Source organism: Lissotriton vulgaris, chromosome 6 (genome assembly GCF_964263255.1).
Source record: "Lissotriton vulgaris chromosome 6, aLisVul1.2, whole genome shotgun sequence".
Classification (NCBI taxonomy): Eukaryota; Metazoa; Chordata; class Amphibia; order Caudata; family Salamandridae; genus Lissotriton; species Lissotriton vulgaris.
Genome location: NC_141694.1, coordinates 532983749 through 532996775, shown reverse-complemented (window position 1 = coordinate 532996775; position 13027 = coordinate 532983749). Strand labels below are relative to the sequence as shown.

The window sequence follows — 13027 nt, the reverse complement described above, 5'->3', positions numbered from 1 at the left end:
AGTAACGTGGCAGTACACAACCTTGTCACACCACTTCAACATAGCCGTCACAGTCAGTCAAGTAGCCACCAGGGACACACACCATTACCACCTCTCTTGGGTGTGGTGTAATGTGGCTGTTCTGGTGAAGATCATTGTCAGACATGGCTAGGTGTTCTGGATGCGTTGCACCCATCACAGGAGTTTTGTACTTGTAGCTCCATAGGGGGAGGTCACGTAATCAGGTGAGCTTGTGTAGAGTGCTACAGCCCATTGCCCACAGTCTGCCCTGCGACCCTTGGCCTGTGCGCCATTCATCACTTCCACAGTACAGCAGCATGATGATGATATTTCACATACCTGTGGACACAGATGTAGGTACTCCCTACGTGGACACCTAGCTTTTTACCCCTGATCTATACACCTCCAAGTGACTATCCTGTGCCTGTCTGAAATTGCAGTTTGTCAGCCAAACCCCCCTCCAGCATTTACTAACCATCACAGGTGTGTATTTCCATCCATGTATCTAGATGTTAGAATATTGTGACCTATGTGTGTCCTCACCCGGACTCAGATCCAAGTGTGTGGATGGCTGCAGTTTGTTAAATACTCTTGCATTTCATACATTTGCACACACATATTTCTTATACTGTGAGTACAAGATGACTACACAAATGCGTATGATGTTTCTTATATTTATTAGGTGATCTTGTGCAGGAAACGTGAGTAGGTGCTGTACAGAAAGGGGGGGAATCCAAAGTTCACTGCTGGAGATGAGATGCCTTACAGTTTGAGTCAACAGAGTCCAGGCCACAGTGCTTGGCATTATTGGAAGACTGTGACCAGCAAGTCCATGTGGGAGAGTCTAATAGGGGATGCTGTTGCACCCAAGGGAAATATGCCAGGTCAGGTGTCCTGGGAGTTGTGCATGACCCACTGCCTCTCAACGTCTTAGCCGTGGACGACCCTTCTTCCTTGGGGGACCCTCACGTGCAGGCATGGGCGATGCATGGGACGCTACGTCAGACAGTTCCTCCTCCTCCTCCTCCCTCCCTGTGGCTGGTGTTTTACTTTGCTTTGATGTTTCTGGCCTGGTGACACAGGGAGGGTGCTGCATGTTGCCAGCAATCTGATGTAGTGATTGGCTCATATCCCGATGCACTGTCAAGAGCTCAGCCAGTATTGCCTCCACCCGTCCATAATGTCGTTCTTGCCGGGCATGTTGCTCAGCCTGCTGTTGTTTCATCTCATTGAGGGCCTCCACTACCTGGCTTACATCCCTTGTGTCCCGCCGGTATGCCTCCAGGATGGTACTCAGTTCAGTCATACCGGGCCCTGCAGCTGACTGGCCAGAATCTCGCCTCCGCCTTACACCACTACCACCACCCTAACCCACACGAGCATGGCCTGCGCTTGTGGGCACATCCGATCGACGGGACCCCGGAGTGCTGGTAGGGTGGATGTTGTCTGCCACCTCAAGGGTGCCCGCCAAAGGCTGTCCCTCATTTTCAGACTGGCTCTCGGGTGGATCATGGGCAGGGCTCTGACCTGTTTGCTGGGATGTGGTGGGATTGGGTCCAGTGGTTGGCACAGATGTAGCTGGTACAGTTGCTGCAGGGGTATGGGATCCAGAGGGGCCAGGTTGGTTGGGGTCATCCACAGTGCATTGAGTGGCGTCGCAGTTAGTGGGGTCAGGGTCCTGCTGAGCCTGGGACTGGGATCCTTCTCCCCCCTGGTTGGGGGTGGTGTCCACACGTTGCCCTGTGTGTGTGAGGGAGAGACACTGTTAATGCACTATCAAGAACCATCTTAATTTGGTATCCATTATCAGCATCACAGTTCCACCAGCTTAACATTGTTGTCATTGTTCAGTTGTGTATGTAGAGGTAGCAAATTGACATGTACTCAGGGGTATTTTCCTTCTTCCATTCTCTTGATAATGAGTGACACAGCCATTGCTCTGTCTTGTCTTGCTGGCACAACACATATAAGGCAGTGCTCTGTTTCACGCAACATTCAGGATACAGTGTTGATCCTTATTCCTGCGTCAAGCATGCACAGAGTTTAGATGCAGCATGTTCATGTAAGAGACAGAGCGGAATTGTAAAGGATAAATTCATCTACTTTGGATAGGTGTCCCTGTTTCGTGATGGCCAACCAATGGCAACCCCCCAGGACCTGTACACCCACTTCTAGATCATGGCTTTAGGACGTGGCACTTCTCCAAGATGCATCACCTTGTCAATACCCATGTCCATGTTGGTACTTAAGTGCATCCACAACGTTCATAAGATGGGGCAAGTGCATTGTGTGAGAGGCACAATGGACTGGAGCATCTGCACTGTGCATGTTAAAGTTGTATGTGTATTCATATGAGTGAGTGTTTAGTTGTGGTACATGACAATTGTGACAGTGTTGCACTCCATTGCCTGTCCCCAGGGGATAAGTTTCTGTAAGGGGTGTGTGTGACAGGTCATGCTAGTGGTTTGAGTGTGATTTGCAAGCTTCCATCCTTCGTGGTTTGGCTTTGCCCTCATGAACCATGTTGCCATGATCGTGGTTGTGGGTTCCTCCACAGGATGTCTGACCTTGTCCTGGTGTTTGTGTTTGCAATGATCACAGGAGGGCCTTGTTCTGCCTACACCAGGGTCCATTGTCTACTACAGAGCTTGACAGTACTGTGTCACCTGCAAATGCTGGGTGTGTCGCAGGCACTTACAGCCTGATTCATCATTCTCCCGTTTTGCGAGCCCCTAATAGCGATTCATATTAAGGACTCGCAAAACGGGATTCATGTAGAAATTGCATAAAGAAATGCGATTCCTACATATTCCTTATTTGCGATTAGCAAATTGCTAATCGCAAATAAGGAATAACTCGCCATTCATTCCAATGGGCCAAAAGGCCCATAGGAATGAATGGGGAGTATTCCTTATTTGCGATTAGCAATTTGCTAATCGCAAATAAGATAGCGATTTGAAGGGTGCCAGGGGTGTCCAAAGTACACCCTGTAGCACCCCTCAAATGAAATTTTACACAGGTGTTGCACACACACATGTCCAAAGGACATGTGTGTGTGTAACATGCAACTCAGAAAAATGCATTTAAATGCATTTTTCTGAGTTTTCGCAATTTACCACGAGGTCTGACCTCGCGGTAAATTGCGGCCAGAAATTGCGAATTCGCAAAAAAAAAATTGGATGATGAATTGCATTTAAGGAATCTCAAATAGAGATTCCTTAAATGTAATTCATCGCTAAATAGCGAAATCGCTATTACCTATTTTTGCTTTTGGGATGCTGAATCCCAAATGCAAAAATCGCACTCGCAAAGGGCCAGATTCTCAGAATCTGGCCCTTTGCGAGCGCAATTTTGTTTGATGAATCAGGCGGTTAGCACATAACTGCTGGTAATTAAGAGACATCCCTAGACACTCTGTTCTATGGTCTTTAATAGACCGGTGGAGTGCTCGGGTGCAACTGTGTGTGTGCCCAGGGAGCTGGGGTGAGGTGACAGAGGCAGGAAAACTGAGGGTGGGACACAGAGGGAGGAGGGTGACAGGGGGAGGGAGCCAGACCTAGGGAGAGAGACAGACAGAGGGAGACCGAGGGGGACGGAAATAGAGGGGGACGGAGACAGAGGGACGGAGACAGTGGGTGACAGACAGAGGGAGACAGTCAGAGGGAGGGAGACAGGTGGTTTGGGCTTGCTCGCTTGCTACACTGCCTTACTGTGTCACCAAATGATGCATCTACAAAACGTGTGTCAACAACATGAAAAGTTAGGAAAGCTGTGGTCTACTATCTTGTCTGTAATTTCACACTGCCTGTGCATTGAGCATGGTGCTTGGGTGTGTACCTGGGACATATGGGATGAGAGCAGCCTCCTACCCTACAAATTCCACCCTTTCAGCCTCCCCCTTGCAACTACCCCCATACTGTTGGGTACTGCTGGGACTCATGGCCACCCACACCCATACTGTTGGGCACTGCTGGGACTCATGGCCACCCACCCCCGTACTGCTGGGCACTGTTGTAAGTTCCACCATATTACATGTTTTTTTGTGTACTCATCAGGCTCAATGACTCCTTCTATTCCGTGTGCTCCCACCGGTGGCAGCAGGGTCATGACTTTCTCCTCCCAGGGATGGTATACTGGAGGTCTGCGGGGACCACCACCGCCAGTGTGGTGTGCAGCGGCGTAGTCCTGGTCCATCTTCTTCTTGACCATCCTCCGCAGATCATACCACCTGGACTGCGCCTGATGGGTGCAACAGCATTGACCTTGTCAATGATCCTCTCTCACATGCGAGTTTTTTCAGCTATGCTGGTCTGTCTGACCAATGCGCCAAACAGCTGTGGTCGACTCTGATGACTTCATCTGTAAGGATCTCATTTTCCAGGTTAGTGAACTTTGGATTCTTTGGTGTGGTCATGGTGTGGGGTGTATGTGATTTAGGGGGTGATGGTGTGTATGGAAGAGGGTGTGTGGGTCTGATTGTGAAGGGGGTGGTGTGGGTGTAGATGTGATAGGTTGTATGTGTGAAGGTTAATGGGTGCAGTTGTTGATGTGCTGGCAGGCTATTCTTTTTGCAAATAGGTATGTTGCAAAGGATGTTGGGTTGTATGTGTGGACCCTTTTATTGGTCCATTTGTGGGTGTGGCTTAGTTTGAATTGGTGGTGTGTGTGTTATATGGGGTGGGTGTGACTTTTTCCCTCTGTTTACCAGTTTGGATATGGCCAGGAGTTTGTTTCTCAATGGTGTGTACCAGGAGACATGTTTAGTGGTGTTGTGCGACTCGTTTGCAAATTCCTTGTGCTGGTTTAGGGGTTTGCGTTATGTGTGCGGGTCATACTTGTTTGTGCGAGTGACTTGTACGGGCCATTGGGGGTGTGGGGGGGTTCACGTAGGCTTGATCGGGGTGTGTGCGTGTCGTATTTGTGCATGCGGGTGACTTGTATGGGCCGTTGGGGGTGTGGGAGGGTTCGCGGAGGCTTGATCGGGGTGTGGGCGTGTCGTACTTGTGCGTGCGGGTGACTTGTACGGGCCGTTGGTTAGGGGTGTGGGGGGGTTCGTTTACGCTTGATGGGGGGGTGTGCATATCGTATTTGTGTGTGCGGGTGACTTGTACGGGTCGTTGGCGGGTGGGGGGTTCGCGGTCGCTTGAGGGGGGGTGAGCGTGTCGTATTTGTGCGTGTGGGTGACTTGTACGGGCCATTGGCAGGTGGGGGGGTTCGAGGTCGCTTGAGGGGGGGTATGCGTGTCATATTTGTGCGTGCGGGTGACTTGTACAGGAGTTGGCAGGTGGGGGGGTTCGCCATCGCTTGAGGGGGTGTGCGTGTCGGATTTTTGCGTGCGGGTGACTTGTACGGGCCGTTGGTGGGTGGGGGGGGGTTCGCGTAGGCTTGATCGGGGTGTGTGCGTGTCGTACTTGTGCGTGCGGGTGACTTGTACGGGCCGTTGGTGGGTGGGGGGTTTCGCGGTCGCTTGAGGGGGGGTGCATGTCGTATTTGTGCGTGCAGGTGACTTGTACAAGCCGTTAGCGGGTGGGGGGGTTTGCGGGCGCTTGAGGGTGTGTGTGCGTGTCGTATTTGTGCGTGCGGGTGACTTGTATGGGCCTTTGGCGGGTGGGGGGGGGTTCGCGGTCGCTTGAGGGTGGGTGTTCGTGTCATACTTGTGCGTGCGGGTGACTTGTACGGGTCGTTGGCGGGTGGGGGGTTCGCGGTCGCTTGAGGGGGGGTGAGCGTGTCGTATTTGTGCGTGTGGGTGACTTGTACGGGCCATTGGCAGGTGGGGGGGTTCGAGGTCGCTTGAGGGGGGGTATGCGTGTCATATTTGTGCGTGCGGGTGACTTGTACAGGAGTTGGCAGGTGGGGGGGTTCGCCATCGCTTGAGGGGGTGTGCGTGTCGGATTTTTGCGTGCGGGTGACTTGTACGGGCCGTTGGTGGGTGGGGGGGTTCGCGGTCGCTTAAAGGGGGGTGTGCGTGTCATACTTGTGCGTGCGGGTGACTTTTACGGGCCGTTGTGGGTGTGGGGGGGTTCGCGTAGGCTTGATCGGGGTGTGTGCGTGTCGTACTTGTGCGTGCGGGTGACTTGTACGGGCCGTTGGTGGGTGGGGGGGTTCGCGGTCGCTTGAGGGGGGGTGCATGTCGTATTTGTGCGTGCAGATGACTTGTACAAGCCGTTAGCGGGTGGGGGGGTTTGCGGGCGCTTGAGGGTGTGTGTGCGTGTCGTATTTGTGCGTGCGGGTGACTTGTATGGGCCTTTGGCGGGTGGGGGGGGGTTCGCGGTCGCTTGAGGGTGGGTGTTCGTGTCATACTTGTGCGTGCGGGTGACTTGTACGGGCCGTTGGGGGTGTGGGGGGGTTTGCGTAGGCTTGATCGGGGTATGTGCGTGTTGTACTTGTGCATGCCGGTGACTTGTACGGGCCATTGGCGCGTAGGGAGGTTCGCGGTCGCTTGAGGGGGGTGCGTGTCGTATTTGTGTGTGCGGGTGACTTGTACAGGCCGTTGGCAGGTGGGGGGGTTCGCGGTGGCTTGAGGGAGGGTGTGCGTGTCTTATTTGTGCGTGCAGCTGACTTGTACGGGCCGTTGGCGGGTGGGGGGTTTCGCGGTTGCTTGAGGGGGGTGTGCGTGTCATACTTGTGCGTGCGAGAGACTTGTATGGGCCCTTGGTGGGTGGGGGGGTCACGTACGCTTCATTGAGGGGTACACGGGTGGTATGTGTTGATGCCGCTTGCTGTGAGGCGATAATTTCTGTATAAATCATTCTTCATGCGCGACTACTTTGGGCCGTACGAATCGCGTACAGGCTTTCCAAACCGGATCGTACTAGTGTGGTTGTACGGCATGTTAACAAATCGTACGGTAGGATTTCAGATGCTAATTCGTACGGTTCTTCGACTGTGGTTCGTATGGTTCGCTGATATTCGTACGGAAATCGACGGGAATGGATCGTACTACGCAGGTCGGACGGTAGTTTCCCATTTTTACGGATTCGGCTACAAATACGAATCGTACGGCGAATTTTTTTACCGGATCGGAATCGAGCCCTTAGTGTCTCGAGGACCTTACCACACTTACTACGTTTTCATCTACGGATGATCAACGACCCCCTACTCTACTCAGAACTAAGCATGGGCGAATTTTGTGAATCTGGCGTTTGCGAATGTGCGTATTTACGAACTCGCAATCCGCAAAAACCGCAAATTCTCACGAATTTGCGGATTTTTTTTTGTGTTCGCAAGGGTTTCTGCCAGTTCGCGAGGGTTTGGTACCAGTTCGCAATTGCGAACTTACTTGTCGCCTCGCAACGGTTGCGACTATGTTGTTTCTATGTCTGGTTCATCATCACAGGTTCCCAGCACCCTCTGTTTCACCACTGCCATCCTCTGTTTCACCCATGCCACCCTCTGTTACATCAATGCCACCCTCTGGTTCATCATCACTGTAGATTATGGGGGCGAAAAGCAAGCACACCTGCCCTGCTTCAACTGACATGAATTAATTTGGGGTTAGTTTATTAATGTGTCACTGTTTTAAAATTCCAGGTCTGGCACCTGCTTCCTTATCAGTAATTTGCTTTCTGTTGCAGTGCAATTCTTTTTTTCCAGGACCTTAGTGGCCTACTTGTAGCTATTCTATGAGCCTGCTGTGAGGGTCAGAGCAGGGTCATACAATTGTTGCAACTAGCAACTGAACTCTGGAGGGGCCCCAGTCAGGAAGCACTACAGGGAATGGTTACTAATGATGAGTTTGAACTCTTGCACCTGCTGAGTGCTTTCAGTTTTGCAAAACTCGTTTTTCTGCAATTTCGCGGGATTCGCGGGGCGCAAACTTGCGCGAGATCGGATTCGGAAGCCGCAAATTCGTGCGAATATACGATTTATTTTTTTGCAGCGTGTTAGTTCGCAAGGTTTTGTGCATTTTAGCGAGCCGCTTGTAGCGCAAGGCGCGAAGTTACCCTCGCGGTCGTTCAAGGGCGCGGCCATCTTGTTTGCACGACGTATTTCCGTTTCCGGACGCGAAGTATAATCTCTCAAAGTGTGCGGCTCGCTAGTACAATTTCGCGGGTGTTCGCGAGGAAAATCTCGCGCCAACTTACCCGCGCCGTTGTGAACGGGCGCAGCCATCTTGTTTCTCATTCATTGCTATGGTTCTGGGCATGCTTTTGGTATCCTCTCTGTATCTCTGCCATCCTTTGCTTGTTTGAAGTTTTTTTTAATCTATTTTACTTATCTCTCTATTTTTCTTGCTCTATATTTTTGTGTTTTCTGCTACTTTTGGTTAATTTACTTTTTTCAACTCTTTACTTTTCTTCTCTTCCCTATTCTATTTTCTTTATTATTTAGCTTCCTTTCTGCCCAGACCATGGTGAAGGGAGCAGGGAAGCATCCTGAGAAGGGGAAGGGTCCCGCACCCCGTGCCCGGCTCCTGTGTGGGCGTTTGAGGGGTTAGCAGGTTGTACCCCGGGAGATCTTCAGCCCGGAGGAGGTGGCCGCACTAATTTTTTATGTTTAGCACCGCCTCCCCAGGACCATCATGGCAGGCGGCAGGATCAGTAGCGGGTACGGGATCCGGGAGCGCCGGAAGCGGTGGGAGAAGGTGTGCCGGGCCATGTACCACCACTCTCGGGTCCGGCGCACCTACAACCAGGCCACCCACCACTGGACGGATGTCCTGGACCGTGAACGCGATCTGCTCGACATGCTTGGCCTTGAGATCCCCGGGCTTGGTGAGTAATAGTAGCTATTTCTTTACTACTCTGTTTTCTCCTGCTGTGTGTTATTATATTGCAAATTTTTGTTTTTTCCCAAGAGCAATAATGCTGCTCATTACATTGTAGGTAAATTATATTTCATACAGGTGCACTGCTCTCCTTCTCAGTAGTGTTGCTACTATGCTTATTGGTTTTCGATTTTGTGTTCATTTCATTGGCCTGTGAAATTATGTATGAGTGTAGTTTAAAGAACTGCATAATGCTAGACACTAAGGTTCAGATTTTTAATTACTGGCGCATCCCTGCAAAGTAGCAGTGATGCGCCAGTAATTGTGCGCCATGCCACCATCACCCATGGTGCGCCGTACTTACAATGCGGCGCACCATGGGCCCAAAACGTCACCAAAGCGTTACGCATCTGTGCCGTAAAGGCGGCGCATTGCTGGAGTTGCGTTGCAACGATGGCGCAGCTCCATCAATGCTCTGGGGTGCCCTATCTCCCCAATGCTGCGTCAAGCCGTACATCTGCTTCAAGCAGGCGCAGGGTTTGAGTCACGCATCATTGTAGTTAAAGTGAGTGATTGAAATCTTGTAGATTTCCCTCAGCCACTTTTAGGATGCGTTCCTGTGCAGGAACGCCCTCCCTTGCGCAAGAACGCCCCCTGATGGCGCAGGGCTTTACAACGTGATGCATCTCCCATATGCGTCACGTTGTTAATATACGCCGCACCATTGCGCCTCTTTTGTTCTGCCGCTGCGTCACAAAAGTCACGCAACAATGGAGCAAAAGAGCCGCAAGGGGCTACTAAATCAGCCCCTACAGACTCAAGTCCAGTCCTTCCTTTGTACACATGGCGATAAGAAGAAATAGTGGTGGTAGATTGATAGTTTGAGTATTTTAATGACTGGTTAATGTAGTAGTAGGAAACTTTAGTGTTGTCGCTAATCTGCAATCACGATGGACTTTGTCTGTCACTTCGCGTGCTGCGGACTGCTGCCTGCCAATCCCTTTCTCACTGCACCATCAGGATTCAAGCAAGCCGGGCCGAAGACGGCTGAAATGCCAGAAACCGGTCCCCGGTAGCTTGTCTCCTTTCTGGTGAAGAATTGGCTTGGTAGTTTAGTCTGCCCTGTTCCCATGATGCACTGGGCCAGGGACAGACTGATTTGCATATAGCCAGGTTCTGAGCTGGGATGGTGCAGTGAGATAAATAACGGTGATGGATCAAGCCCTGATCTTTGGACTGGGTAAGAGTGGTCTGCTTAATTCAGACACTCTGTTCATCACCACCCCCTTTTCTGAATCGTTTTTGGCCACTATAAGTGTGGCAGGGTATACTCAGACATGAGTCCCTTTCTCACTGCACCATCAGGATTCAAGCAAGCCGGGCCGAAGACGGCTGAAATGCCAGAAACCGGTCCCCAGTAGCTTGTCTCCTTTCAGGTGAAGAATTGGCTTGGTAGTTTAGTCTGCCCTGTTCCCATGATGCACTGGGCCAGGGACAGACTGATTTGCATATAGCCAGGTTCTGAGCTGAGATGGTGCAGTGAGATAAATAATGGTGATGGATCAAGCCCTGATCTTTGGACTGGGTAAGAGTGGTCTGCTTAATTCAGACACTCTGTTCATCACCACCCCCTTTTCTGAATCGTTTTTGGCCACTATAGGTGTGGCAGGGTATACTCAGACATGAGTCCCTTTCTCACTGCACCATCAGGATTCAAGCAAGCCGGGCCGAAGACGGCTGAAATGCCAGAAACCGGTCCCCGGTAGCTTGTCTCCTTTCAGGTGAAGAATTGGCTTGGTAGTTTAGTCTGCCCTGTTCCCATGATGCACTGGGCCAGGGACAGACTGATTTGCATATAGCCAGATTCTGAGCTGGGATGGTGCAGTGAGATAAATAACGGTGATGGATCAAGCCCTGATCTTTGGACTGGGTAAGAGTGGTCTGCTTAATTCAGACACTCTGTTCATCAACACCCCCTTTTCTGAATCGTTTTTGGCCACTATAGGTGTGGCAGGGTATACTCAGACATGAGTCCCTTTCTCACTGCACCATCAGGATTCAAGCAAGCCGGGCCGAAGACGGCTGAAATGCCAGAAACCGGTCCCCGGTAGCTTGTCTCCTTTCTGGTGAAGAATTGGCTTGGTAGTTTAGTCTGTGTTCCCATGATACACTGGGCCAGGGACAGACTGATTTGCATATAGCCAGGTTCTGAGCTGGGATGGTGCAGTGAGATAAATAACGGTGATGGATCAAGCCCTGATCTTTGGACTGGGTAAGAGTGGTCTGCCTAATTCAGACACTCTGTTCATCACCACCCCCCTTTTCTGAATCACCTGCCAATCCTAGGCAAACCTTTTTAGTACTTTGTTTAGTGAGTTACATAAGAAGTTTCCAATTCGACGGTCCGCAAATCAAGCAATACAAATAACGTAGTAGACTACATGAGAGCGGTCAATATATCCAGTGGAATAGTTGTCTATTTGCTATTTCGCCAAAATATTTTGTTATTGTTCTTTTGAAATGTTTGATTTGGTTGACAAATATCATCCATGTTTTCTAGTCTTTCTTTCTTTCATGTTGTACATCAGCTCCCCCCAGGGGCAAGAGGACACAGGAGGAGGAGGAGGAGGGTGCTGTTCAGGATGCAGGCCAGGATCGGGCAGGCGAGGGCTCCTTTCCTGGCCCCAGGAAGTTTTAATTTTAATATAGAGTACTTATTTTTTCCTAGCGTTCCTCATTCGATTTTTTCTAAATCGTCTTTGATCTTCTTGTAGACTGGATCTAAATTCTTATCCTGCCTCAACTATGACTCCCTGTGGTATTACTAGATTATTCTTATTAGTCTGTCTGTGTAGCTAACTAAGATTGCACATTTGGCAATTCCATTGGACTCCCATTCTAGTCAGCAATAGCTCTATGCACTGAGTGCAGTGCTCTGGGATTGTCCATAATGTCTTTTCAAGTCTTCTAAATGTTTATGCTTTGACAATTGCCAACAATAAAAAGGTGAATGACCACCAAGACAGAATAAGATACTACTTTACTTTTGGTTTGGATAGTAGGACAATCCATTCTACTACTGTTGCAGGGACAAATCTGCACAAACAGAACTATGGACACTAAATAAGGCATTGCTTAGCTTATCAATTATAATAGGTGCTGTTAGACTTTCCACATACCTCAGTGATAACAGACTTTGTAGTTGAACCCCCAATCTCCTTACTGACTAGATAGTGTGGCAGAGTCATTTAGCTCCCAAAGTCACCGATGATTGATCCCCAATGATGTCAGAGGTACGGACTCATGCTTGCAAAAATTCTAAAACCTTTAGCTCATCCACTCTAGTCTGGAGGACCAAAAACCACAGAGTCTATTTAAGTTTAAAAGCTTTATTAAAAGTAAACACATTTATTAAAATCAAGTTTGTCATAAAAGTAAACGTTTACCTGAAAATGGAAAAGGGCTTAGTGCTGACGATTAATTGGACACATTTCTTGTGGTCGAGCCGAGCTCTCACCTGGTTTGAACTTGATCCTGCTCGTGTTCTTAGAAGTCAAGCTTCTGTCTGTTAGGAGAAAAAGTGGTGCGTGTTAAAAATAAAAAGAAAGCATTCATCACTTGTGCCAAAAAGGTGCAGCAAGACAACACCCTTCCCTGGAAAAAGGGACATTTTTACTAGAGAGTAGACAGTCACAAATTATTACATTGTATTCTGTTTTTTTCACATTTCTTTCTTCCTCCTAGACCAAATATTATATAGTAGTGAGTGGTGTATTCTAACATTCTTAAATGTACTTTGTAGGTGGAACATCTGGAGGCGGGGCCAGTGCGGAGGTGCTGGTATTGGACGAGGGGAACAACTCTGGGGAGGAGGCGGTGCAAGTGCCGGACAATCCTGTGAGGGATAACACGGTGGTGGCGGGCAGAGGTAAGCTATATATTCCTTACTTATTGAGATTGAAGACTGCAGAGTGTGCTTTCTGCACGGGTGTATTATAAATCAACCAGGTAGTAGCCTCCTCTAAATGTACTTCAACTTAGCTGTGAAGTTCAGATCTGAGATGAACTTGATGGATGGGATGAACGAAAAGTGAAAGAAGGGTGTAAGTAAGTGTGGAATGACGAGAAATGTAATGATGACTGGCAAAGAAGAATGATATGTGTTTGCTTGGTCCCCGAGGTGGCTGGGAAGGAAAGAATATGGTATGGTGAATGGCTGGGTGGATGATGAAGCAAGGATGGGTGGAAGGAGAACAGCCTGGGTGGGTGAAACAGAAACTGTATGTGTGCATATACTTTGAATGGATGGATGCCTGGATC

General features: G+C 49.7%; 1 pseudogene; it reads right to left on the bottom strand.

Annotated features, from left to right (window-relative positions):
* Window positions 1-922: 922 nt before the first annotated feature.
* LOC147707514 (uncharacterized) overlaps window positions 923-13027 on the bottom strand; it is a 51180-nt pseudogene continuing 39075 nt past the window's right edge.